General features: G+C 40.1%; 2 long non-coding RNA genes across 3 annotated transcripts in view; both read left to right on the top strand.

The window, feature by feature from the left end:
• Positions 1–27,504, top strand: part of LOC137477705 (uncharacterized) — a 499,166-nt gene that overhangs the window by 257,985 nt on the left and 213,677 nt on the right. The window lies entirely within an intron of this gene.
• The window catches only part of LOC137477698 (uncharacterized), a 72,109-nt gene that overhangs the window by 28,219 nt on the left and 16,386 nt on the right, over positions 1–27,504 (top strand). The window contains exons 3-4 of one of the 2 annotated variants that reach the window (XR_011001144.1): positions 10,229–10,315; positions 13,928–14,285. This is a non-coding gene — a long non-coding RNA (uncharacterized lncRNA). Of the gene's footprint in view, positions 1–10,228; positions 10,316–13,927; positions 14,286–27,504 lie in introns of those variants that run through there. The other variant, XR_011001143.1, reaches the window with a different exon arrangement.

Consider the following 27,504-nt stretch of genomic DNA (forward strand, 5'->3'; position numbering starts at 1 on the left):
TTCCATGTTATGTTTGGGGGATGCTTTTTCTCTAACTCCCCATACCCCTGGTAACATCTTAGAAACCTTTTTTTACTAAAGTAAATGAAAAACAAACTGGAACTCAGGGCTTACTTTTACTGTTGGAAAAAAAGCCCAGAAAATTGCTGTTAGAAATCTCTTCTTCATGTTTTGCAGACTTCATCCTGCATTATAGTTCTGCCAGTCACAGTTTGTATGTTTTTTTGCAGTTGATGGATTTCAGCATTTGTGTAGAACCATTGCTGTCATAACCAACCATAGCACTAGATGATTATATGATGATTACTAGATGATCCTTTCAAATCCTTGAAAGGATCCTCTCACAGGTAGCATGGTCTTACGTTTCCTCTTCCCAATACCTGAAACCTAGGTTTCTTTGATTCAGGTCTTTATTTTCTCAGAACCTTATGTGCAAATATATTTCTAGTATGTCCTTAGATAGAAAAGTTTTTTGACTTGGTGTTTATAAAGCTGTTCTGGATCTGTTCTCTGGGCAATAGATTATTTTTCCCCTTAAATAACTGTGTCATTAATCTTTTGTGCTTTGGGGATCCATCTTTATTTTTCATTTTGAGCAAAGTCAGGAGAATCTGCCTTTCATCCAGAAGGAAAAGCTGTGATGGCTCATTCCTGCCATTAGTAGCATTTTTTGCTCATTTACATTCCTTGTGGTAACTGCTGCATTTGGCTGACAGTGTCAAGGCAGGACCTGCTGCCTGCCTCACCAGTAACAAGCTGGGGCTGGCTGTACTGCTCACCACTGCAGGAAACTGCTGCAGTCACAGTAACAGATGAGAGTTAATGAGCGTTTCTGTCTGCTTGGAAAAGTCTTGGGCTTTGCTCTCTTATTTGTTTCCTGTGGTAGAATTAATGGGGACAAATGTTCATTTGGGCAGGATTAATAAGGTCACTATCTGTTATATAATCCATCTAATAAATTGTGTTTTTAAAAGTTTAGTCTTAGATGCAAATAGGAGATAATTAGCTACATAGGGCTACAGTGATCACTGCGTAGTGGTGCCTGATTGATGAAAAGTGGTGGGAGTCTTCAGAAGCAGTTTCCAAGTGTTTAAGTGGTTATTAGTGTGAAAGCCTATCAGTGGCCTGGGAGGTGTATTAAAGGTTGTCAGATGCCTTTCACATCTTGTTCTCATGTCAATTACAATGGGGGATTTTTGCAGATAGTAGAGAAATACTTCGCTTTTGCTGGTTTTCTTATAATTAGCAGATTGGCGTGGGAAGATGTCAGTGGGACATAAGTAATGTTTCCTGATGTGCAGGAGGTAATGTTTCTGAGTGTAATCAGCAGCTTCTTAAAATGGGTTTTGCAGCCATGATATGACAAGGTATCAAATTAAAGAACTTCAGTAATTTATTGTCATTTATTTCACGTAGCTTTCACATATTACAGAAGGATTATACATTCACTGCATAGTCATTTCAAGATTTAAGCCAAAACAAAATTCTGTATGTATTCAACAAAGTATGTATTCCTTTTATTTAGCATTGAAGAGTAGGCAAAGATTTTCCTACATGAGAGTCAGCTTGATAACCTAATAATTAAATAATTTTATCTTTGCGAGTATACACATCATAGTTTAGAAACTGAACATATTGCAAATACATAAGGCTGTTTTCTTAACTGGTAAAAAAACCGTATGATTTGCAGTGAGTTCATGTCTGTGAATTAGTACGTGCCCATTGTCCCAGAAATCTCAGTATCTAGAGAGAAATGCCATCATTTGCATCAAGTCATGTATATAACAAAAGAGTTTCAAAGATGGAGTAATCATCTGCAAAAAGGCTGCCTAAATATTTCAAGGCCAGGTTGAAGAATAATAGTAAAGAATGTGAGTTCTCAGGGACCCAGAATAAGAGAATCTGTTTTCATCCTAATAAAACTGCAGCTCCAGAAAGGGCAATTGAAGAAGCCTGATTATTAATTTATGATTTATTAAGAGCCTGCAGAGATGGAAGACTACCAGCGATGGAGTGGGATGTCACAACTGTAAGTCTTTAGCCATTCTGCCAAAAAGATAAACTTTCTCTTATTGGTGAGGCCTTTTCACCTTCACTTGTAGGCAGACAGTCAACCCATGTGTGTCTCACTGTGACACTCAGACATCCCCCAAGCAATTCCCATTGCATTCAAGAGTAAATGATCTTACCCAATGTTCAGAAGTGGAAACATAGTGCATACTGGAGCACTCAGTTCTTGCTACAAAGTAAAAAAAGATGTCAAAGAGGAGAAAGGGATGAGGGAAGGACATGCACAGTCTGGGATACCATCATTCCAGAACTTCTCACCCCACACACACAAACCAGGAGTCTGGAGGATTTAAAAAACATCCAGTGAGCTGCTGAGAAGGTCAGAGAAGATGCTTTATGAGTCTCCTATATGAGGAGCTGAACAAGAGGTGAGTGAATGTAAAACCCCAAGATAGAGAACTGCTGCTAGTGAGAAGACTGGAACAGCAGCTGTATCAGGGAAGAGAAGAAATATGAGGTGTAAGGAGCAGTGGTGGTGGGGCAGTGATCTGGAGGTGTCCTGATCCAGAAACTGATGAGAAACAGGGAGTGTGGGCCTGAAGTAAAGTCAAAGTGCTGTACCAAAGGAATTTAGTGGAAACAGAAGTAGAAGCTGTCATCAGGCAGCAAAGGAGCTTGATTTGTGGCCTAGTGAAATGTTCAGGGAACATGTTCATTGACTAAAAACCTTTAAAAATGCTGAATGAATCGGAACAGACTCGGTAGTTCTAAAGGACATTAAGGAGTATTATGGGGACAGGAGCCTTCAGTATTGGGCAGAGACAGCTTGTGTGGAGTTTAACCTTAAACACATGAATGATGCATCCATGTAGGACCAGTCTTGCATGTGCTGACTGATGGACTGAAGACAGCGAGGCTGTCTGGGTGCTAGATAAGCTCATCTAGGCTGCCCTTTGCCAGATGATTTGTCATGATTTCTTCTAACCCAGGCTATTCTGTGATTCTGAGCTGTGTAGCTAAGGTCCATGTTGATGGGAAGAGGCAGAGATGGGATATTCTCCCAGAACAGGCAGGATGCTGCAGGAAGAGCTGCCTGAAAAGGAGAGCACCTACCAGAGGAGCCAAACCTAAGTGTTCTTGGGGACTGGCAGCAGGAGGGGACGCAGTTCTGAGGGCTTGCCTTCACAGAGAAATATGGGAAGCTTTAGGAGAGCTGCCAGACAAAAAGCAGCAGAGGACTGAGAAAAAACTACCTCAGAGAAAGTCTGTAGGCATGACTAGAGACTTTTAATTTCCTTATTGACCCCTAAGAAAGAGACTGGTTAGTGCTACCCTGAGAGGGGAGATGCTACTAAAAAGCCACCTCCTGTGCTCTATTCAGTAACCAAATCAGACAGCATCCAGAAGGCAGATACCAGCTCTTCCCGACTTCTGACTACCTGTATTCATTTTCATATGGTCCAAAGGTGTTTTTCCTTCCATTTAACACCTCTGTACCTTTAATGAACAATAATACATTAATAGACCTGTGGTTTGGGGCAGGTAAAAGGCCACAACCCTATAAACTGACTGATGCTTGTATCAGTTAAGAATTAAAAGAACAGAGATTCTTTGTACATCCTACATCTTACAGGAATTTCTCCTGAATTTTGACAGTTCACCAAAGCGATCGGTATTTTCCAGAATTTTAACATGCATCCAGGTATGTGCCTTGCAGAGGAATTGAAGCAGTGGAGAAAATCACTGTGCTGCAACTCATACAGGTTTTCAGTGGGCTCCCACCCTCCTCTTACTGCAGGAATGAAAGGAACCACAGAATATTCAGAGCATGATCTCCAGTGCTCTTTGTTGCTTTAAGTGAAAATATTCTTCTACAGTCGTAGGAGTGATATATTTATGATCATAACAGTTCACATTTCATGGGGAACATATTTGGGGTGATGGCAATTCTACTAAATACAGATTTCCTCTAAAAGGTTTAATGTTGACTCTGTTAATAGAGAAAAAGCATGCTATGGGAGCAGATGGTGTAGCTTCTTTTTATTCTTGTTGTTTGAGTGGAAGGTTCAGAAGCTACTACATTTTTGAAGACCTGTGCTTTCTGTGGGAGTGCTTGGTAAGCCTGTGCTCTGTGCTTGGGGTTTAATACTTGACATGGGACTTAAAAAATTGACCTCTTAGGTAAAATACCAAGTCCTTCAGAAATCTGCCTTTTTACTCTTTCTAGAAAAAGAGTAAGAAACAGCTACTTAGGGGTATTTTAGTGAATATTTTTCTCCCTCAAGTATTCTCCCTAGGAGGTAATGATAGGAATGTCACCGGGTTTAGTGAGCCCCCGCTGGGCTGAGACATAGGGAGCACCGGTGCTCTGGGAATCAGCACATCCCCAGGGATGTTGGAATGCTGGCACTGAGCTGCAAGGCTGACATGGAGCTGTGCTCCTGGGTTATTCACTTAACCTGTCTACCCAGTACACTCAGCATCCACTGGAATAGGAGTTTTATCCAGGCTTTTTATGTATGTTTTAAACCAGCTCTTCTCCATGAGCTGTCTGTTCCATTCCTTTCAGTGAGAATGAAGGGTGTGTTTCAGTATTCTTAAAGCATACAGTGTAATTACTGGAAATGGTTATTAAAGGAGGTTGCATTCCTTATGCTAGCATTATCTTGGGATAAAATATAATTATAGTCATAGAATTACTAGGAGAAATTACTTCAGTAGTAGAAGTGAAAGACAGTGTAATGAGGAGGTGTATTAAGTGAAATTACAAGATAAAAATTTTAAGTGGAAACAGCAGACTATTTTCATTTTAAAATAAAATTATTTATAACAAAGTGTGTTTCTCTTGCACTTGTTAGCTACCTGCTTCTGGGGGAAATATATTTTTATATGGTTTTATAGACACAGGTAGAGCAGGAAATTTTTTAAGACTAGCTAGATAATGTTTTAAGTAGGAAGACTCAATTTCTATTTCATTTTCAAATCTTTCTGTTGAAATGAAAATGCATCAGAATAAATTATTATTATAAGCTAAGAAGCAAAATTTGTTTTTAAAATTTAATATTAGTAACTTGAAAAATGATAAGAAAAAATAGATAATATGTGATAATTTACAAAATGCAACATTCTGTAGTAATTTGGTTTTCTGGAAAAGCATTTGCACCTACGAAGTTGGTTTCTATGGTAGGCAGGCAGGAGGAGTATTGTACTGTTCCCTATCACTAACTAAGCAGCAAGGTGCATTCAAACACACTAAGAATGTTGTTAATTCATATGTCTAGATATTAAAACAGGTTGAAAATACATATAATTTAAAAAATCCTTTCACTGGAAAAGTTTTCTTCTGTATGCATGCATTCAGATTCAGATTCTGCTTCTCTTTTGCTTTTAGTAAGTGCTAGTCCATGAAAGAAATTCCAGGCACATTATTATTGAACTATAGAGTTTTATGGGATGTTTCATTCTATTCTATACTATTTTGACCCCTCTGTGTGAATATTATGCAGAGGTCCAGAATGGTTGTGCTGCTTTATTTTTTCCAACATTTCCTAGCTTTGTGTCCAAACAGACTATTAAATTGATGTCCTGTAACTATGCATACAAAAAGAGGGGAAAGACTCTTTGTATTTTTAATGGTGTTTTGGACAAGGAAAGAAAATAAACAGTAGAGGTTTTCACAGCCCATCCATCTTTTGTGCCTATCCTGGTATGCATGAAAAGGGGCACATACACTGGAGGAAAAAAAAAATCCCTTCTCACATTGGTTCCTATGCAGAAGCCTTTCATGGCATGCAATCAGCCGAAATTAGGGTGTCATGCAAATGTGTTCACATGCTTGATTTGGGTCCCTCTGTATTTACCTGTTATGGCGAAGTTTCCTCCTGCTTGCCCCACAATGCTGAGTCAATAAAGAAGATACACAAGTCCATTACAGACTAAAAATTTCAAAGTGGAAAAAAAAATAGTTAACATTTTGAGGACCCTTGACCAGTTGTCTTGAAACTTTACAGGAGATTTGTCCTTACTCTTCAAAGCTATGCAAGGGCTTTTCAAATACAAAACCACTCTAAAGGTAATGAGGGGAGGAAAAATTGGAAATTAAAATGTCAGATGCACTTAGCAGTATCTCCATAAGAAGTCCATTCTCTGATTAAAACCTGAGCAGTCAAAGGTTTGTGTGTCCAACATGCTTTTAGGCCAGATTTATGACACTTCGAGAAGTGGACCTGCTTAAAAGCCAAACCTGAGATAGCTTTATTAGCTGTATTTTAATTAGTATTTCTTTCTTTAAAGCCCTAAGATAGTGCTAAATGACTAAATAGTCTCAACCCACTCTGTATCTGTAGAACTGAGGCACTGAAGAGAGAAACAAGGAACCTTTTGTGGTCTTTAAAGCATTATCAAAATTCCCAGGCTCTCAACTGAGTGTGAAATAATTTAAGAGGCTTGAAACCTGCTGCTGCTATTTTACATGACAAAAGTGAGTGGCAGTGGCTGTTTCAAGAGAGCTCTATCTACAGACCCTTCATTGCTGTTTGGGGCTGACCTACTTGCAGGGAAGTGAGAAGTTCTCATTTTGCCCTCATTGCTCAGTATTTACAAGCTGGGTTTGGGGTTTGCCAGTGATCTTCAGTGGCTGATCAGGGTGGATCAGTATGTGAAACTGGCTACAGGTGAATGAAGTCTCTCATAAATGGCGTGGAATTCTTCTGAGGTGACTCCTCAGGCCCTTTGGAATAGATATTGGGATGTTGGCAATTCTTGAACATCAATGTCAGAACATTGTCAAAAATCCTAACAGGGTTTAAAGTTGAGGCAAATGAATAAGAATGTATTTTCCATGCTTGATTTGTGAAAGATTAATAGATTTACATTCCTTTTTTTTTATCATCCTCATCATTGTATTGTGATTTCCTTATGCTAAGTTTTTCTTGTATATGCACTACAGAGAAATTCTTACATTTCTAGCTGCAAGAAGATAATACAAGGTTTTCTAGTGGGTTTTTCTGCCACCTGTTCTGGAAAAATATTTTTTTTTGCATGTATACATCTTTACTGTTTTCACTCTGCTGTACTTGTAAATAAGTTACGGTCTCCAAAAGAATATTTCTATAGCTAATAAGATCAGAAATGCCTTTTCTGTGAGACATAAATAATATATTTTTTTCATGTCTGTAAGCAGAGAAACTTGTGTCTTTTTAATTCTTAAAATAGCTGACAAAACTATTCCTACATGTGGAATAATTTTCTTTGAAGTGTTTTATTCCACTGTTTAATTTTTCACTTTTTATTTTTAACTCCAGTTATTTTTGGGTTTGGGGTGGTGTTGGATTTTTGGAGGGGTTTTTGTGTTTTGTTGTGGAGTTTTTCTGTGGTCATTTTTTCTTATAGACACAAGAACTCAATGAATGTTGGGTATTTATGTGATACTTCATAGCATCTGATTTGATACAATCTGTGTATCAAAGACTAAATTTCTGCTATATTTGTCTGCAGTCTGGTGTAGCAAGGCCCAGAGGCATCCAGAGGTCACAGACATAGAGGCCATGTAGTATAAAAATATGAATAACTTAGGAAAATGACAGCAGAGCAAACATAAAATTGACATTAAATCACTAGACTTAACTAACGGTACCTGTTACTCTAAAATACCCTCAAAGCTTTCTTAAACATCCATTTAATGCACGAACAAGAGTATAAGAATAGAAAGTCCCTCACCACTGAAAAGCAGTGCTGGAGCTGCCAAAGGCCAGTGGCAGAGGCTGGGTTGCACCAGCCCTGGAATGAAATGACCCGGGTCCAACAAGTGGAATCAGGGAGGGAGTGAAGCCCACGCAGCACACCATTAAACAAGTCACAGACACCTCGAGGGGATCTATTGCATGTTTGCCACACTTCCTTCTCACATGGCTTTTTACTACTCCTTCCCCATAAAATACCTTTCCTTTTTTTCTCCTTTTCCACAGAGCTGATTTTCAGCATTATCTTCATAATGCAGTTTTTGATTTTCTTAGGGCTACTTTTCCATACTTCAGATTTTTTCTTAGACTTGCAAGACTAGAGTTGTATTTAGTTCTGCTTTCTTTTTCTTTGTGTTTCAAGTACTTCTGTATTCTTTAAAGGGCCTGAGTATCAGTTTCTCAGTAGCCTCCAGTCTATGGTCATCAGAAAATTATTGTCCATCTATGTAGGTGCAACCGTTGGAGAAGTATTTCTTGGAATGGTTTAGATTTAGGATTTTATTTCTTTAAAAAAAAAAAACACCCAAACAACCACCTATTGATTCCCCCCATCTGCCCCCCCACCCCCAAAAAAAATCTGTTTTGAAAACCTACTATGCTCTAAAGTCTGATTTTCAAAGCCTTTATTTTTGGTGAAGTTAAAACCAAAACAGAACAGAAGCTTACTTACTTGATCCAAATCTCTTAAAATAGAGCATAAATGCATTGTATAGCATTCTCCTGTGAATCAGGTAGAATGGATTTTTCTTGGATTGTAATCTCACTCCAAGATGTTGTTCCCATATCATGGCTAGTGGTCTGAGTTATGTCTGCTTCCTTGTGTTGAAGCTTATGATTTATTTCCATTTCAAATTTGTGGAGAAATAGAATTTCTCACTGATGTTGTTTGTGAATAAATCTTTCTGACCCAGAAGTGGTAATGGATAGAGTTAGTGCTCACATTCATCCCTACTCATTTTTGCAAACAGTGGGACAGTGTCAGACAGCATGTACTAACCTAGTACAGAGGAGGGGATTAAGGGATTTGCAAAATTGGTCATGTATGGTTTAAAGGATCACTAGTATTTAGAGCAATGTGTTTTGACTGCAGAATACTCTTCTTCCAAATCTTCCTGCTGAGCTTCCCATAAAATTCAAACATTGGAGCAATACAGTGAATTGCAATAAAAACACTTCATTCTGTACAGTGGACGTGGATCACATTGAGAGGACAATTGATTGCAGTGAATAAAAGCTGATCTATAAAACCCAAGCAAGTAATTCCAGACAGTTTCTCCTTCTGCGTAGTAGCTCCAAACTTGTTTTCAGTCTTACCAGTGCATGCAGCTGCTAATTAATATTCTAAGAATTAAAGGACAGAAGCTTAGCATGAAGATACAACTGATAATCCTTTATATCAGTTTATTGGAATTTTGACAGAAGTGAACATAAAAGATGTTGGTGTGAAATATAGCTAAAGCAACACCCTATTGAAGTAAACACTGGTCAATCAACCCCCTGTGGCAGCTGTTTTGTGACTGATACCAGAACTGAGAGCCATAGAAAAGGTTCGTTGAACACCTAGGGTTTTTTCACTTGCAGATTTCTTTCTCTCTCTCCCAGGTACCTTTCCTGTCTCTCCAAATATTCAGAAGCGAGAAACTTCTATAATTAGGATAACGATTTCTGCCCTTCTCCTTTTGCAGTCCGATCCCTGCACTCAGCCCCATCACAGCAGGTTATTTCTGCAGCAGGCAGGTGCCCCCTTTGTTGCTCAGGAGATCAGTGCTGGTGGCTGTGTGTGATAGAACCTGGGACAGAGACTGAGGTATCCAACCCTCAATAAATGTGCCATCTCACACTGGATACATGAGACACAAATATTATAGGCAGCCTTGCTCTTAACGGTTGCTACTGGTTTAGCATTCAATGTTGTAACTGTAATAATTTTTATTAAAATATTTTTTGGGTTTCTTTTAACTTTTTCAAGAAAAAGCTGAAAAAAACCCACTACATCAGGGCTTAATTTTTCAGACCCCTGGGGTCCCAGCAGTGCCCAAGGGCAAAGCTTTGGGTCTCCCTTACAGGCCTGTGTTTTCTGCATGCTGAGATGCTGGTGTTGGGGATTATGTTTTACCTGCAGCAACTCCAGGACTACGGAAGACACTTGATTCTTAGGTTTCACAAGTAATTGCTGGTGGAAGTTGGGTTAAATTACAACCTGAGAAGAGAATTTGTACACTGAATAAAAAAATGCTCTGTCTCTTTCAAGCTTTACATTTCTTCTGCACCATCCCCTTCCATCCTGCCTCACGGTAAATCCTTCTTGGCATACTCCTCATACTGTTCCCTTCTTCCTCTCGAGGACTGTGCAAGCCAGCCATGCTGAGGATTTTTAATGATACTTCTACTCTTCCTGCCCTTTAAACTGTAGCCTACAGATAGTTTTCTGAGGTTTTTGTCCAGGCTGCATGTTTGCTCTTTTTCCGTCCTAACAGAGATTTGTTGACACTGTACTATTGAAGAAGATGGCAAAAAGATGTCTGTGACAGAAAGGACAAGCTTTCAGATCTGTCTACAACAAAGTAAGAATAAGAGGGAATTTCATATGGAGTCAGCAACTTTTTTTTTCTATTTGAAATGCATGGATGGAGGTAGCAATTACTTTCCTCAGCTATTTTATAAGACGCCTGAGTCTGGGACAGATTCATGACTTGGGCTTTATGCAGAATCCCTACATTTTTGAGAAATGTTGAATAGTTCTAAATGGATTCCAAATAACATAAAATATAATTTTTTTAATGCTGAGAAGAACACCAAGGATACAATAGTGTCAGTGTAAGATGTGTTTCTGTGCTGTTGCAGAATGTGCTGTGACGTGCAGTTGTGTCCGCAGCATGCCCAGTGCTGCATTCCCTGGGAATGTGTTCACCCCCAGTGAGGGACACTCACGGTCTGTCCCGTGCTGGGAGGTGGCAGTGACATGTATGGCACATGGAGGGGCAGAGCCCTGTTGAAGGGATGGCATCACATTAGAGCACGGCTATTTTGAAAGAATATCTTACAAGCTTCTTCAGACATGTTTCTAACTCTTAAATACAGACTTTAATTTACTAATTGTTTCAGCTTTAGTCTAATGCTCTTTGATTTTAAAGCATCTATTCTTACACAGAGCAAAGCTGATATTTTTTCCCTTGGTGCTTAGGAGAATTTTTGAATCTGAAACTGTACATTGTCATGTTAAAACAGCAATGTAAAAAGAGTTTAACATTGAAATTACAGGACAAAAAGTTATGACAGAGATATGTGCCAAAGAAGATCTGGGATAAATAACCTGTGGCATCATTTAATATAATTTAGTCTATTTTCTTTGTCCATGATTAACTGGTAAGTAGAAATAAGCTTGAGTTTCACTAAGAAAAATAAAAAGTGATGTATTATTAACTATTTGTAGCAGAAATCATGAAAATAGGTTCCTTGGAAAAGCTGTCCATTGTGTTGGAAATATTTGAGAACACATTAGACACAGATGTGTCAGAATGACTTAAATAAATTGTGAGACAGCTGGCGAGGGCATAGGCTACATAACCCTTGCTCTTTGTTACTGAAAACTATGAATGCACTGAAAAAGTAAAATAAATAATACATAATATTTTTAGTTTCTCATACAGAAATACAGGCAAATATTAACACAGCAGGTGATTGGGTGTTTCTGTGCAGTTCCAACATTTTTACTGAGCTGATTCCAATTCCTTAGTAATACTACAAGTTTACAGATTAATTTGGGGTGCCCAATAATGAATAAGAATAGATATAAATGGAAAAAATGGTCATGAAATGTGGGACTTTTCAAAAATCAAAATCACTTTTTACTCACTTCACTGCCCTACTCCATTGAAAATCAGTTCCTGGCACTGTTCCATAACATTCTTGTGCAGTTGGTGTAAGTTTAAATATGCCATCAGCAAGTTAAGCTGTAATTTTCTTTGCTGTACAGGGTCACAGCACAGTTCAGATTCACAGCCAAACCTTCTCTTCAACACCTTCTCTCTGACACCTCATAATGCCTTAAAACCTAAAGATGCTTCCCAGCAGTTCTGAGAGACTTAAATTTATTAGAAGCACATGTCCATAACTCTACATAGGAGCACAATTTTCCTTTGGGGACAGAAAGGAAAGGAAATAAATGTGGATGTGACTTATTAGCCTCATGATAGCAATCCATTTTCTTACTTTACTGTTTCCCTAGCAACTGTTTGTGGTTGTCCCCAAAATGTGTGCTTTAAATAACTCCAAGAATATTATTTCAGTCTGAAAGACAAAGTGGTGCCAAGCTAAGAAAAGTAGATTATCTGTTTCATATTATTTGAAATAGAAATATTACCAGTGATTGATGTGCAAGCCTCAAAGCAATTAATCCTGGGGGCTCTGCTATGGGTTTCTTGAAAACAAGCTGCTACCAACTGGAAGTGATCTGGTGGTTAATTTTTCCCCTCTCAGAACTGGACATTTTCCACACCAAGCAAAGTGGTAAAGAAACTGCTGTACAGACCGTATGGTGTTTGGAGACTGCAAACTACATTTCCACTGGCTGTAGCAACCTCATCAGCATTTCAGTTCTTTGAATGAAAATTGTTTGATTATACTTAATCAAAAGTCAAAAAATCAAACTTAGCTTAAGTTTGGCAAAGGCCTTTATGGCATTATTGAAAGTGTTATATGTAACAGGTATAATTCGTGCCATTTTCTTGCATTATATATATATAATATTAAATAGTTGTTAGGATGTACCTTTTGGCATTAGAAGCCCCCCCCTTTTCAGGCAAAACTAAGTGTGTGTTGAAACCTGATTTACAAGCAAGGAGATGTGGCTCGCCAGGAGATGGGCCTTATCTGAGGCGATATGGAGACACCCAGGCACTGATCATCGCGTGAACGACCCGAGATGGACATCAGGATCATCCCCCCGGGCTGATACATGTGAATACTCTGTTCCCGTAAATTTCATCAAGAGTTTCCACTACACCAGACTTTGAATTTCTCTGCCTTGTCTCCGAGAAGGAAATCTCATCAACTTATGGGACTTTGAATGAAACAAAGGACTGAATGCCGAAATCCTGGCTTCAGGCAAAATTTTCCCTATAAAAATCGCTTGTACCAGGATAGTGGTGTGGGGGCATGGAGTGAAACCTCTGCTGAGGCTGATCTCTGTGTCTTGCACCCAGCGCCGATCCCGGGCTTGGCACTGTCCTTTTCCTTGTGGCTGGCTAAGTTAGATCTCTATTGCTAAAATAAATTCTTTTTATTTTTTTTATTTGGCTGGATCATTTTTCATTTATAACAAAAGTGTTGTTTCCTCATGAAAATGTATGTCAGGACTGTTGTGCTCATGAGAGCTTTGTTACCTGGAAAGGAACTTTTCTGTCCTGCTCTGAAGCTCCATTTCGCAGCATGTCCTTGAAGGACCTTGAGAGCCATTGCCACCTAGCTCAGAGTGTGGCTCTGGGGCAGTTTTGGCCGGTAACTTCCCATTAGTTTTAGGACACCATTTTCTTTGTGCAAAGGCTGCAGTAAAGACTGCCAAATGAGACTGCAGTATGTAGTGGCTTTCATTACATGATCGTGGTCCTGGTGGTCACAACAGAGGTGGGATATTTTCATGAAAAGAAACGTGATCTATTCAAAGAATTCCTCCCCCTGTGTCTGCCCTCCCCCTCCCCTCCATATTTTCATTACAGGTGAATGAAAGGCAGCTTCTACTTCAGTACAAATTAAATTAGTTATTATCGTATTGATTTCAGTTGGGCTAATAGCAAGAAGCAATTATTATAAGTGGGAACTTAAAAGGTTTACTACTGACCATTTTAATTCACAAATGGCCTGTTTAAGAATGTCTTACATGAGAAAAGCTCCAGTTAGGCTTCAGAGGAAAGTGTGCCTGAGCAGCAGTTCAGCATGTACGCAGAAGCGATGAAGCTTGGCAAACATATCTGTGTTCTGGAGGTCTTTTATGGCACACCAATGCAATATCTATTAAAACATCATCATTAAACTGATAGAAGAAATTACAGGAAGTGATTTGAGGAGGTATAAGTAATAGTAATAGGAAGAAATTAATTAACATAAAATATAGTGGGCTCTTGAGGCTGGAGAGTAACTAGCAGGCAATTACTGAGACACAGCAATTGGTTTTTCAGCCTGGTGGTTAGTATACAGCAGAGCAGAGCAGAGAGAGGGTGTGATCAGGCTGTCCCTGTCGCAGGAGCTGATGGTGTTGCCAGGAGAAACAGAGGGATCCAGAAGAGTCCCACCACGGCAGCAGGGCACAGCAGAAGTGGGTGAGGGCTGACAACTTAGGGGCTCTTGCATCTCTTATAAAGGGTGCTGTGTGGGAGGGCAGCCAGCCGAGAGGAACAGGGTCCCTTAGGGAGGAGGAGATGGAAGCAAATCCCAGAGGAACTGTTTGGAGCTGAGGAGCTGGCTTGGGTTGGGGTCTTGTGTTATGGTTTGCTCCATGGGCACTGGAAGTGTGTGACCCCCCTGCTCACACTAAGGCTTTTCTATTTCAAGTTTTATCTTAGCAGGGTTCAGCTGGTGGTGGCTCTGCAGCCCACAGGACAGGCTGTGGGTGTCACTCTGCTCTGAGGCAGGAACAGTTCCCCTGGCACTGCGTCGCTGCTGTCTCCAGGGGTGACAGAGTGGGTCAAAAGTGCCAGGGGCCAGTTCAGTTATAATGGGCCAGATCTTTAATGCCAGCAGGAGAAAGGATGGGTCTGGCTCCTCCAGGAAGCTGGAGAGGGACTGGGGGAAAATGTGTGGAGTGGAAGGTGAGATGAGGAGGCAGTGCCCAGGGAGGGACAATGCTGAGCATGCTCCAGGCACTGCTGGGGTTGCTGGGTCTGTGGGACAAAGAACCAGGGCTGGCCCAGGAGCTGGGGACAGGAGGAGGTGAGTGAAGGCAGGTGAGGGCACGGCAGGTGAGCAGGGTCCAGAGCCCAGAGCTCTCAGCTACACAGAGGGACAGGAACAGGGACCACTTGGCTCCCCCCAGACTCAGCGAGCTCTGAGCCCTTCCAGGGAGATCCTTCATGCCCATAGTGAACATTTAGGTTTCTTTATGCCAAGTCCAGAACAGAAGAGGAAAGAACATGGGCTAAAGGTTCCTGTCGAGTGTATATCAGAACTTTGGTACATCCCATTTCACCTGTATTCACCTTACTCTTTCTTGGAGACCTGAATCTCACACCCTCTGCTGCCAGCTTGCCCAATTGTTCAATCCAGCTGCTATTTCTGCTACCAGTAACCTGGATCTGGTTTCTGGCTGCAAGGAGAAGGTGTGAATTGTCAGTCTGGCCACAAGGAAGGCACTGTGCATTTTCACAGCAGGAAAGGATGAGGGGAGAGTTCTACAGTAGCATCTCAGCAAATGTAAATACATAGGTAATGCTAGCAAAGGTAAGAGATGTTAGTTCCTTCCAGCTAAGGATCTGACCCTGGCGTTGGAACTGTTTTCCTGACATCAGTGTCTTTCATTTTAAAGGCTTTATTTCTCGTTTAGACGTCTAGGAGAGATTCAGAGCTATAAAGCAATAGTAAAGGATGAGTAAGAAATGTCTAATAATATTAATTCATACATATCAAGGGGTTTCAAAGTTGTGTTTGTACAAGTTATACTTGTGCAAGTGCTTCAATCTGCTGTAGGTTCTGTTTCTGCCTCCTCCCATTGTTAACCAGAAGAAGACCATATGAGCATGCAGTCAGAACTAGATAAAAACCCTGCCTTTCCTATCTGGTTTCTGTGCTGTTCCTGGTTTTGGTACTGAAGGACAAGCTACTTGGCACAGCAGCAAAACAGACTCCCTGTATCTGGGGATTTTGCAGAGCTGCTTTGTTTTAAAGGTTTTCTTTTCAGTGTGTTGAAAATTTCAATCACAAAAAGTCTGCGTAAGTTATAAATTGTAATGCAGTCTGTTTAGATGTGTCTTGTGATTCGTCTCATGTAATCAGAGGTGATGATTCACTGAACACTAAAAATATTCATTCTCACATCCTTTAGGAAGTATCCCAGGAATTCTCAAAGCTGTCATTGTTCACTTCTACTGTACTGTTTGCACACTGACAGTTCTTGGCACTTCAACACATTATTAATGTGTGGCTTGGTTGTTTACTTAGTATTACAAAATTATTTTTCATTATGTAGAGGATACCTGGAAATTATACCCTCTTCCTTGTCCCTATATTCCACATGAACATCTAAACTTTGTGAACAGCAAAGGTTGTTTCTGTAATGAGACAAAGGGAGCAGTTGTTTGCTAATTTGAGATTTTAGCACTTGCTAAAGCATTCCAAAGTGATCATTAGCAGTTGGCTATTTCTTAATTTTTTAATACTATCTAATAGTTTATGTGATATAAAATTTAAAGACAGATCATAGTGGCTCCATAATATAAAGAACTAGCAATAAATTACAACTGAAATAAGATTTACTTGTGTTTTGGCTTGATTTGTCTTACAGGTATAGAATTATATTATTCTGGTGATGTGGTTGAATTGTCCTAAAGAGCACTATAAATCTGTGTTCAGAGTTGGAAATATGTAAGATCATTTAGTCTGTCTTCTACATAACTTTCATTTGTGTTTGCTTTACCTTTTGTCCTTAAGGAATTTTTTCCATGGTTTTGTCCTGTGGTTAGCATGAAAATCTCATGACCTGTGGGATACTATGCTGGTTTAGCATAGCACAGCATTTTTTTCCTGAAATGAGAAAGCCTCTGAAAAAGTCTGGAGTGCTGTGGTGTCTGTGTTTGAGGCTCCTTGTCCTTGCCATATAAAGGCCAGGATCTGCAGTACACATCTCGATTCCCTGGACAGGGGAACCTCCAGGGACTCAGGAGCTGAACAAAAGCAGCACAGGGTGAGCAGGCTCAGTACAGAGCTGCTTGGGCATCACAAAATGCCAGGAGCTGACGTTCAGGGAGTGCCTGGGACTCAGGGGTGGGTTTAACCCTCCTTGTGAAGAGCAGTAGTTCAGGACACAGAGAGAAATGTGTCTGAGAATCTTCTAGCACAGAAATATGTAAATAAAATTCCCTTCCTTACACTTTATAAAGATTAGAACAATGCAGATGATGTAGAATTAGTTAGCATGGAACTCCTTTTTATATAGCTTTGTAAGTCACAGCAGGGCTGAAAACAGACATTTGCATTTCCTTTCTCTGCGGGAAATTATGTAAAGGTACCTGCTAGGGGAAGCCTGAGCCATTAACCTGAAAACTTGTTTGGAATAGGAAGAAGTCCTTACATACTTTGCAGAAGACAAGGAAAACATCTGTTTATTTAAGTTGTGTTTTGCTGCGGTAAAAGCCTGAGACGGTGCAGGATTCCTCTCAGCTTGTTAGAAAAGAAAAACAATGGAGTGGTCAGTACTTTGCTACAGGGTCTACTAATGCATAAACCCTCAAGATTTCTATCAGTCATCCATAAAATCAGTGGGAACTGCTCAGCACTCAGGTGTTGACACTTCCGAGCTTGGGGGAGAGCAGAACTGTCCTGGGAGCTTTTATTGCACAGGCAACGCCTTTAAAGGGAGTGGCAACATTTGAATTTAGGCATCCTGAAGGCATGAGGCTGCTTCTTTGGATTTGAGAAAAGGGGAAAGAGACAAGTAATTTCTGCTTTTGATCAGAGAAACCCTTAAATCCTTTCTAAATCCTTGTGGGGATCTGGCCCATTCTCCTTTATTTTTATTATGTGCTTGATGGCTGTGAAATATTAGAAAGAAATGGGATGTGATAATATAATGAAGAGTCCATATGTAGCATTACTGTCTTCCTTATGACTCCAGTTGATAGAGTAAGGGTTAAATTTAGTAGCTTAGAATTGAAATCATAGGAATGATTTCTAAACTGTATCGGGGGTTGGTGGTGGCCAGAGCAGGCAGGTAGAAGGAACAGGCCTGGACCTGCAGGACAGCCAGGCCTTGGGAGTGAATGATAGCCCTGTTACAGTGATTGTCCTAACCAAATCAAGCATGGTCTTCAGTAAATCAAGCATAGTCTTCAGTAGATCAAGTGAAACTGCACCTGTGTGGGAATGGGAACTAGAATGGAACAATAAAAGTTTAATAATTAAGGTGGAGGGGTGGAATAGAAGGGGTTATAAGCTACCAATTCGGGTGTATCTTTGAAGCCCAGATCTGGGGTCTCACCCCCGGGCTTCCGCGCGCTTCAATAAAACACCTTCATATAAAATCAGTTCTGATTGTGTGTGGATCCTGACGCTAACACAGTTGTTGCTGTAATTACCTGTGCTCCATGTTGAGCATAGCAGGAGTGAGATGGATGAGCCGCTAGCAGAGGAGCTCAGGACCAGGGACAATGCAGTAAGTGCCTACCAAGCTACCGCGGAAAGTGAAACAAGCGTACGGGGCATCCGTACATCATCCCCACAGATCCTTACAAGTGCATTTCCTAAAGCCCATCGTGTACACGTGCAGGAGTGGTACATTAGCATTCCGAACTGCAAACAGAGTGGAAGTGTTTCCAGTATGTCACAGGAGGTACAGTGTCCTCTTGCAGGTCAGCAGATATTGGCCCCTAAAGTTTCACTGAGGCCAGAATCTCAGCTCTTGGGATTTGTAGATCTAGGTTGGCAGGGTAGTTTTGTGTTAATACTTACCCCCGCAGCCCTCTGGAGTTACAAGGCTAGCCCAGATCTGGGAGAGCTTTGGGGGGAAATATTACAGGGTTAAGGCAAAAGATTCCAAAAGAGGCTGTAACCCCCAATGTTGTCAAAGACATTTATTCCATAGGAGGAAGAGGGAAAGAGAGGGAAAGAGAATAAACAATGGGAGAGCATGGCCTTTTCTACCCTTCTGTTCAGGAAAGGACAATTGGCTCCCAGCCAACTGGGTCCAGAAAGGAAGGAAGGATTAAACTAACAGGGGTCTCTGGGGTGGGGGGGAAACCATTCCCCAGAGCGATGAACCACCTTAGGTCTTATATTCTTTGACTGTCTTATTCATTCAGTGACTTAGGATTTTTTTTTTCCCCAGCTGAAATAATTAAATTTTGGTAGTCTTTTGCAGTCTTTTCCTTTAGCTGTTCTACAGACATCTGTATTCAAAAATTATCAGCAACTAAGAATTCTACATTACTTTGTGGTTGTATGTCCCAGACTGAAAAGCAAGATGTATTCCATTTGCCATCTGTATGGCAGTTGTCCTCTGCTGAGTGGGCAGTTCTCCTTAACTCTTTCACAACCAATTCTCCTTCCGAGGAGACATCGGATAATGGGCTGATTGAATGTCTGACAATGGGCTATTGAATGTCACTGCATGACTGATAAGGACTATATCATCCCATTGTGAGATGCTCCGCCCAGAGGGAGGAGCCAAGCATTCCAAACTGGATATAAACCGGGTTTTTAGGACACCAAACTTAGGCTTTTCCACTGGATTTCCAGGAGGACTGCAGCCATTCCAATTTGGACAGTTACCAACACCCTGACCAAAAAGGGTGTCAGGTTGTTTTCTGACTCTGTCAGTGGGTTTTTTTTGTATTATTGCATGATTTTTTTTTTCTTTTTCACTTTTCCTAATAAATTGTATTTCTGACTTGGAGTCTATCACTGATTTTGTTTCAAATCAGAACATTGTATAATTTATATTTGGTCAAATCTTATCTTATTTTACCATTTCACAGTAATTGGATGCTCTACATAGTAAGAGAGATGGTAGAATTTTTCTGCTTGGTTCTCCTAAGGTGCAGAAAGAATCCTTGTGAGCTCTGTAGCTCAACTGGTTATGTGTCCAGTACATTACCTATAGCAACATGTAATACCCTATAGCTCTGGCAGGAGCCTGAGGGTGTGGCAAATACAGAAAGGGCAAGAGGCACTTAAAAGATATCATAAGCTGTTTAAATCCTAAATCCTTTGGGACATTTTTAGGTTAAAATTTCAAATGGGATAGGTTAGAATTTCAAACAGGAAAGTTATGTTAGAAAAAACGTATAGCTACCACAGGTAATATTGGAATAACTGGTCAGTTTTATGCTAATACTTAAAGAGCATAAATAGGTACAGGTATTTGTGAATTCTTTACAATTGTATTCTAGGTGTTGCTAGCTCCACATATTTTGAATCTGGAAGGTCAGTTAGTGCATTTAACCCATGTAGTGGTCTTTAAAGAATGATATAACAGCATATTAATGTTAGAGTACATTTTAGTTACATTTCAGCACTAAGTCTGTAGGCAGCCCTCTGTTAGGTACAATGAGAAGCACAAGCCAGCAGCTGAAAGTTGTGTCATTCCCTTCATATATTAAACAACCTGAACATCGGCTGTGGTTTCTCTGCTGGCCTTGGCATCCAGGCCTTGCAGCTCCCAAGGAAATGGAAAACCTGGCTCCTTGCAGTGTTCCAGAGGATCATGTGTGGCTGTCCCAGTCCTGCCCACGCGCCCTCCATTCCAATATTTTAAACGGTTTGGACTCAGATTCTGCTGAATTTAGGTGTTGCTTTCTGCAAAATGTTGGTTGTGGTTTGCTCAATTTTCTGAAAGAGAAGATCTAAATAAGTTCTGTAATGAATACAAAACCATTTAGGAGCATTATGTTTTCAGCTGAAAATTTTCACGTGTCAGAAGTTCATATGTAGTGCCTTTTTTTTGTTTTGTTTTGAAGGCTGTTCATTGGAGGATGACATTTCCTTGGTCTCAAAACATAAATCTGTTGTTTGCTGTGTACTGTTCTTCTTGCTTTTCAGAGGGTCAGTTTGTCAATGATATGCTGCAGTTTTGCAGCTCTGTACAGCTTTAATACTCCTGCCATCCACTGCCATTTCCAACAAAACTGAGTAGGAATGCACAAGAGGCATTACAGGACCTGTGTACCTCCTGTTGATCTTTACCTTCAGTCAGGCTGGTTGCGAGTACTCTGTCCTCAGGACTGCTCTGCCGTGTGCCCTATGAGGCGTGCAGCAGAGCAGAAGGAAGGCCCTCCTCTGGGCCTGGTGGATAAATAAGAAATAAGAGGCAGACGTGACTCCAGATGTCTTGTTACATCAGCTGTGTGCTCCAGGACGGTGGCACGTGGATTAAAATGGCAGTGTTGGGTGGTACTGTGTAGGCTGGCCCACATCACACCACCTGCAGGAAGCTCTGAGGTGCTGCCCAAGCAGTTCTGGTAGCACTGGGATGTTCTGCAAGTGCCAGATCCTGTTGGCATTTCTACATCTGCACTGCTGGAAATGGCAAAAAAACCTAAGACCTTATGACTGTTAAATGGTGCTTCCAAAGGTCTCTTGAAATCATGAGTGTCTTAAGTCTTGAGATGTGAGAGTTCTTGATAGTCTTAGGAGTGCTGCTAACTCTTCCCCATTTGTTGAAAATGTAAAAACTCTCAGCTGCCACAGGCAGTCTAGGAAAAGCTGTCAGAAACACATGCTGGCTGAGAGCTAGTGTGTAATCTGGATTAGGTTTGTTCAAATGTTCTTGTAAACATCAGTAACCTATTCTCAGCGATCAGTCTTGGCTGGGTGAGTACTACAGAGTTCTGGCACTTTCAGCATTGTTAGGCATGGTCTTTACACAGTTAGAGGCTCCTCTTTCTTGGAAAACAAATCTTTTACATCTTCAAAACAAAATCTTCCCAATTTTCAAGGCTGCAGATGCCTTTTCCCGAGGAGCAAAACTGACAACAAGCCTATGTAGACATTGTAAAGTCATGACATTTTTATTAAAGACCAGGGCAAAAAAAAAGGCAGCTCACTTCACTTTTTGCTCCCATACCTGACAGTGGCTGGGAGAGCAGTTTGTACTGAATGTGCTTTTGGAAAGGGTAGACATGCAGGATTCATCCTCCTCTTTTAAAGAAGTGGTAGCAGTTCTAGGACTTCATATGGGGGAGGTGGTATCTGACTCTTGGAAAAGATGTGTAAGGAACTACTAGGCTCAAAGACTGGGTTTGTGTTTATAGTCTGCTCAGCATTTTGTCACTTGCTGTGTGGCTGTATTAAGGGTTATTAAGTGTCTTAGTTTGATGTCATATACACCATCTTCCTAATAGATGTTTGGATTTGGTGTGTTGTCTCTGTGGTGGACAATAAGTATGCCTAATCATCTCATCATTTCTATGTAAATGATAAATCACGAGATAAATGGCTTCAACAGTTTCAAGAAAAAGAAAAATACATCATTTATAAAGGAAATTCTTCTACAGGAGATTATGGAGAGGTATAATACAAAATAAAAAACTTCTCACTTCTGGGTGTGATGTTTTTAAACATAACTTCTATGATGACTAGATTTTTATATTGATTCAGGGCCCTGTGGTACCTGTGATGGTACCTCACCTGCACTTACTTTTATTTCCCCTCCATATCAGCAAGAGTGAGGGGAGGCGTTTTTGAGGAAAGCACTTGGGACCAAAGGATCTTAAAGAGCTGACAGATGTTACCTTTTCTCTCATAGGCATTTTCTTTAATGCCTGGAATTAACTGAATGTGAGCTCGCTGTTCAGCCACTGGAGAACCCCAGTGCCTCCAGAAATAATCCGCTTGGGCACAGCAGTATGATCCTATAGTGAATTTCTAAGCACAGCCATGGAAATATCACCAGCTTTACCCCTTTGGTTTGGTTCTACATGCATGATTGTGAAAATGAGAAAAGCCAGAGTAAATGAAAGCAATCTGAATAACCACACCAGCAAATTTCCTTTTATTTAACACACTATTCTTCCATTGTATTTATCAATTCTGTTTTACTCTTCACCTCTTACTAAACCTAAATTGAAAGATCAGAGATAAAAAACACAAAGGGAGGGAAGGATCAAGTAAGTTTTATCTCACTGAAAGGAATGGCAAAATGTCCCATTGACTTCAATGGCCACATCTCCTTTAGTGCTTTTCTGTGATTCAGAAATGTGTTTTGAAGCAGATCATCAGCACTTACTGTGCTTTGGCTCACATCCCGTAGTGTTTGTAGAGATAAACTGAGTTCCTTTTGAATTAGACTGAGCTTGAGGATGTACTCCAGAAGCACACCTCACACACTCAAAGAAGCAGTCAGACCATGGGAGGACAGAAGGGCTAATCTAAGTAAAGGTGCTCTCAAATGGATCTAACACGGACATTAAGTTCTGGGTGCTGCTGTTTCATTTTGTAAGTCTGCTACTGCTAGGCCACAGGATTTGCAAATACTGACATGAGCAGTGAATCCAGGATTGCTGTGTTTCAAAAGGCACTGTACTTCTTGGAGGGGTAATAGCTTCCTTAAAATGTGTTGACTGATGCGATGGCTTACAGAAATCATGAGTGTTTCAATTGAGATCCAATATGAAATCGAAATTATGAGAAGAAAAGAGATATCTGAAATTAATTTGAAACTGTGATTCATCCCCTGAGTTTAAAAATGAGTTTTCCTGTATGGAATTATTGTTACAAAGGTACTGTCAATGTGCTTGACTGGTCTAAAGCATACATGTCTTGGAGAAGATGACATTTTTAGGATGCGTGTCTGCAGAACCAACTTATCACCATGAATTAAATACTGTGTTTAGAGTGAAATAGCTGGGCAAATAGTATTTGCATTCTTTCTAGTACTGTAATAGTACCTTGTGAAGCTTCAATGTTTAGTCTTTGATGGGCTTTTCAAAGGAAAATCTGAAAGGAAAAATTAGAAAACTCTTGTGGGAGGGAATAAGAACATATACCTGGTAGGTGAGTTTGTGCATTATTTTAACTTTGTGTGGTCTTAGAGCACATCTTTTTATTTGTGATGACTTTAAAATATATTATTAGTGATCTGAATTAATTAATCTGAAAAATCAAGGGCATAAAAAGACATAGCATGTGTTTGCTCATTAGATATGACAGTAACTCTGCTGGGGAAATTAATATTGATAAGTATATTGAAACAGAAATACAGTGGAGAGGAAGAGAGGCTGAGCACTGTTCTTTGCCATCATTAATAGTGACAAAATTATTAATATTGAGTACAGCTTCTCATATGCTAAGTGTTTTGTGTCTGTTCCTACCATTTCATTTCCCTGAGACAAATGGTGATTCCAGCAACACTGCTGCAATTCATTTTTTTTCAGACAAGGACTACCCCATAATTGGGTCAATTTTCCTAGCTACCATTATACTAAAATAGTTTTGTGAAAACTTGGGGACTGTGTTACAGCCTACACAGGTTTTGTGGTGTGTGTGAAAGCAGAAGCAGTCAGTGTACATATTAAGCTTTATGCAAATTTCTCCATTTAGTTATCTGGCTCTCTTTGTAGGGTAATCAAATCTGTGTCACTATTGCTTACTGTATTCTCTCTGGCAGCAAGCCAGCAGGTCTTGTGTATTTTGGGTAGGGCATTGGGCTTTTGGGCCAAACATATATATTTCTGTTGCTTAACTTTTAACTGTGGGATTTAGAGCTGTATCAAGATGTATATCTAATTGTATTTCAGAAGCATTTGCAAATGTTTTGACTAGCAGACATTTGTCTTATGTCACTGAGCTTGGGTAAAGCTTTAGTATATTTTATTTAATGGAAAAATGTTCAATAGTTAAATAGTTAAGAACATGAAGCACAGTGTAAATCTTGCCTGGTTGCTGTCTATAAGAAGTGCCTCATCTCTACTGGGATTCTCCAGTAGCACAGTAAATGGGACACAATGTGCTGATATGGTTTCCTATCATTCTTGTCAGTTTCTTTGCTTTGTTCCTACTTTGTCTTTCTGAAATATGCATCAGATATAAGGAATTCCCTCTACAAAAGTTCCCATAGTAATATCCCTGAGGAATTGGGAACAAACTGCATGCCAGCAGCAGACTCCTGGTTTAGATGCAGCTGTGGTGACAAGTATCTTTGGTGGCTCAGTCTCTGGCAACTGGGGATTTCTGTCCCCCTGCCAGTTCTCCCAGAACAGCCCTTCCATGTGTGGTATCTCTGACAGAAGGGCCTTTTGCTTTAGCTACGCTGCAGTCGCTGCTAGGAATTAAGACTTGAGCAGTGCATGAAGTCTGCAGGATCTGAAGTGCCTTGAAGCAAGAATGACTTTCTTGGTATGTGTGCATTCACTTTTATAACATCCCTGAGTGCCACAGGAGACATGGCTCCTGTGGTCTGCAAAAGAAGTACTATTTTAGTAGTGAATTCTGACCTTTCTCCCATGTCAGATGATGGCCTGTGATGCAAAGGAGCAGAGCAGGTAATCAGAGCCACTGCCATTGAAGCAATAGTTTCCTGGGTATCAATAGAATAAAACAGAAAACTAAATAGAAATCGAAAATAGTAGAAACTAAATCAAATATAATTGTGCACATATCTCTCTGTGTAGGTCAAAATAATTGTTGCCTTTCAGGTTTCCTCCAAAGGGTTTAAGAGAAGCTTAATACTTATTTGTTCAGTCTTGTGTTTCTCTTGCTGTTGGGCTCTTGTTTTGGTTTGTTTTGGGTTTCGTTGGTATTTTTTTCTTTATTAAAAGGAGAACCTTTATTGTTTTCCAGTTACTAGCAAGCAGAGGGACTTATGTATGCTAGGCATAGAAAAGGTTTTTTGAATCTTGAAATTAAACCCTGTCTATGTTAATCTACTGCTTGAGTCCTGTGACCAGGATGTTTTTATTTCTGTTGAAGACAAGAAAGTGTGAAATAAATGGTGGGCTGAAAATTGCTGTTGTGCATGTGAGATTATTCAGCAGCATAAGCAACTCCATTACCTGTCTGCTCTTCTCCACAGGTTTGGAGGGGAGTGCTGACTCTGAAAAAAAAAAACGTCTGCTGTGGCCACCCTTCAACAGGTTTCTTATTTGTCGTAACTTATGCCAGGGGAACGATAATGGAGTGTTTCCTTTGGGAAAAAAGGGGTATAGATTGTTGAGCTGGCTCAAAATCCATTCCAAAGAAGTAGCAGAAGTGTAAAAAAGGGATTTTAGTAGAGAAAAATGTGAACGTGCAAGTGAATGTGTACAGTCCGGTTACCTTCAAAAATCTGCTACATGTGGAGTGTCTGAGCTTTGGGAGAGCTTCAAGGATTTCTGTTTCTCATTCTGTTGATTGCAGGTGTAAAGACCTACATAGGACTGACAGAAGTTATTTCAAAGCAAGGAAAGTGCACTCTGCTTAGGTACTAGTACACTCCATTCCCAGTGTTTAAACCTCTCCAAATAAGCCTGGAATTAACAAAATAGTATAAAATATTTTTTTTTTACACAACTTGAATTTGGAAGCAAGTATTGTATGCAGGTACTGACCTGGAAGTCAAGAAAACAGTTTCATTAATGGTGACAACACAATACAATTGCTACCTTTGTTAATGAATGAATGAAATAAACCTTTCATGCAGAGGATGAGGTATAAATCATTTTGGATAATGGTCCTCAAATGAACACAGGAGCCTGGAACATTTTATGGAGGTGGTAAAAATTAAGGAGGCATTATATGTGATGCATATCAATCCATCAACGTCTAGTTGTGATAACTGTGTGCATTTGACAACCACTTTTCCAACTGGGTTGAGTGGATGAAGAAAACACAGCAGAATATGTGTCTGTGCTCTATGAACATACCAGTTATCCAGTTTATGCTGGAAATTTAATTGCAAAAAAGTGGACTTCCAGAAAACAATATATATGCAAATCTCTTCAACAAGAGAGAGAAATTTGGTTTGCTTGCTGTGCTGAAATTTTCAGAAGTTAGTAGCTAGTAAATGCAAATTGAGCTTTGTTTTTCATTCCAATGCATGCTTATTAATTAGTAGAATTCTCTTTATAGGCTGCTGTATATTTTGTTACTGAAGTGTGGGAGCATATATTGCATTTTGCAGTTCAAGTATTGTAGACACTTAATTTTAGAATAAGTGCATAAAGCCAGATGTAGGTACGGTCATGGTGAGTTTGTTGTACAGCACCTAACTTTCCTTAGGCCTGAAAAACAGCTTATGATTTGGTAAGTTGGCCTGTGGTAACCAGGGCTATTCATGTCAAAGGAAATGAGAGCAAATGGAGAGAGAAACCTGCCCAGGTGCTGCAGAGCAGTCCCCTGAGGTGTGCTCATAGGGGAGTGCAGCACAAAGGCAGACAAATCAAACTGTGGCATAGCTGATGAGCAGAAGGTGCAAAATAGCCAAAGGATAACATTGAACAAAAAAAGACTCAGCTGTCCAGGTAAGCAATGTGCTCTACAGAACAGCATAGCAGTGAGATAGCAGCCAGAGGCAGGGGGACATCACAGCAGTCATGGACAGGGTTAAGAATATTGATAAGAACTGTAATAATGGGGTTGGGAAATTTCCTTTTTCAGCGGAACTTTATGTTAAATCTTGTGGACCTCATCCAATCATTATGTGCAAAAAATCTCTTACACAAATATCAAAGTCTAGGTAAGTCTACTTCCACTTCTGAGAGTGGAGTACCTTACACATAGACACTAGTCCATTCCCTTGCACCCTGGTGCTCTAGTTCTGCATCCTTGAGGAATACAGATTTCAAATGGACAAAAACATGGTTGGATCCGTCTGGCAGAGTTTGGTTTATTTTCCATAATTTTATTAGTTTCAGTAAAATACAAACGGAAGAAAGAATTATGCCAGAGTAACTGTGTGAGCATAAAGACCAACTATTATGCTCTAATTTGAAAAATCTTTTTAAAAAAAGAAAAGTAAGTAGTGAAGTGAGTATTTACAGGGTATATCCTTCTAGGAAGCAATATTGCCACAGTTCCAAGACTGCTTGGCACAGGTAACGCTTCAACTGGGAATTATTTATGACTTACATAAGTA

Source organism: Anomalospiza imberbis, chromosome 8 (assembly GCF_031753505.1).
Source record: "Anomalospiza imberbis isolate Cuckoo-Finch-1a 21T00152 chromosome 8, ASM3175350v1, whole genome shotgun sequence".
Classification (NCBI taxonomy): domain Eukaryota; kingdom Metazoa; phylum Chordata; class Aves; order Passeriformes; family Viduidae; genus Anomalospiza; species Anomalospiza imberbis.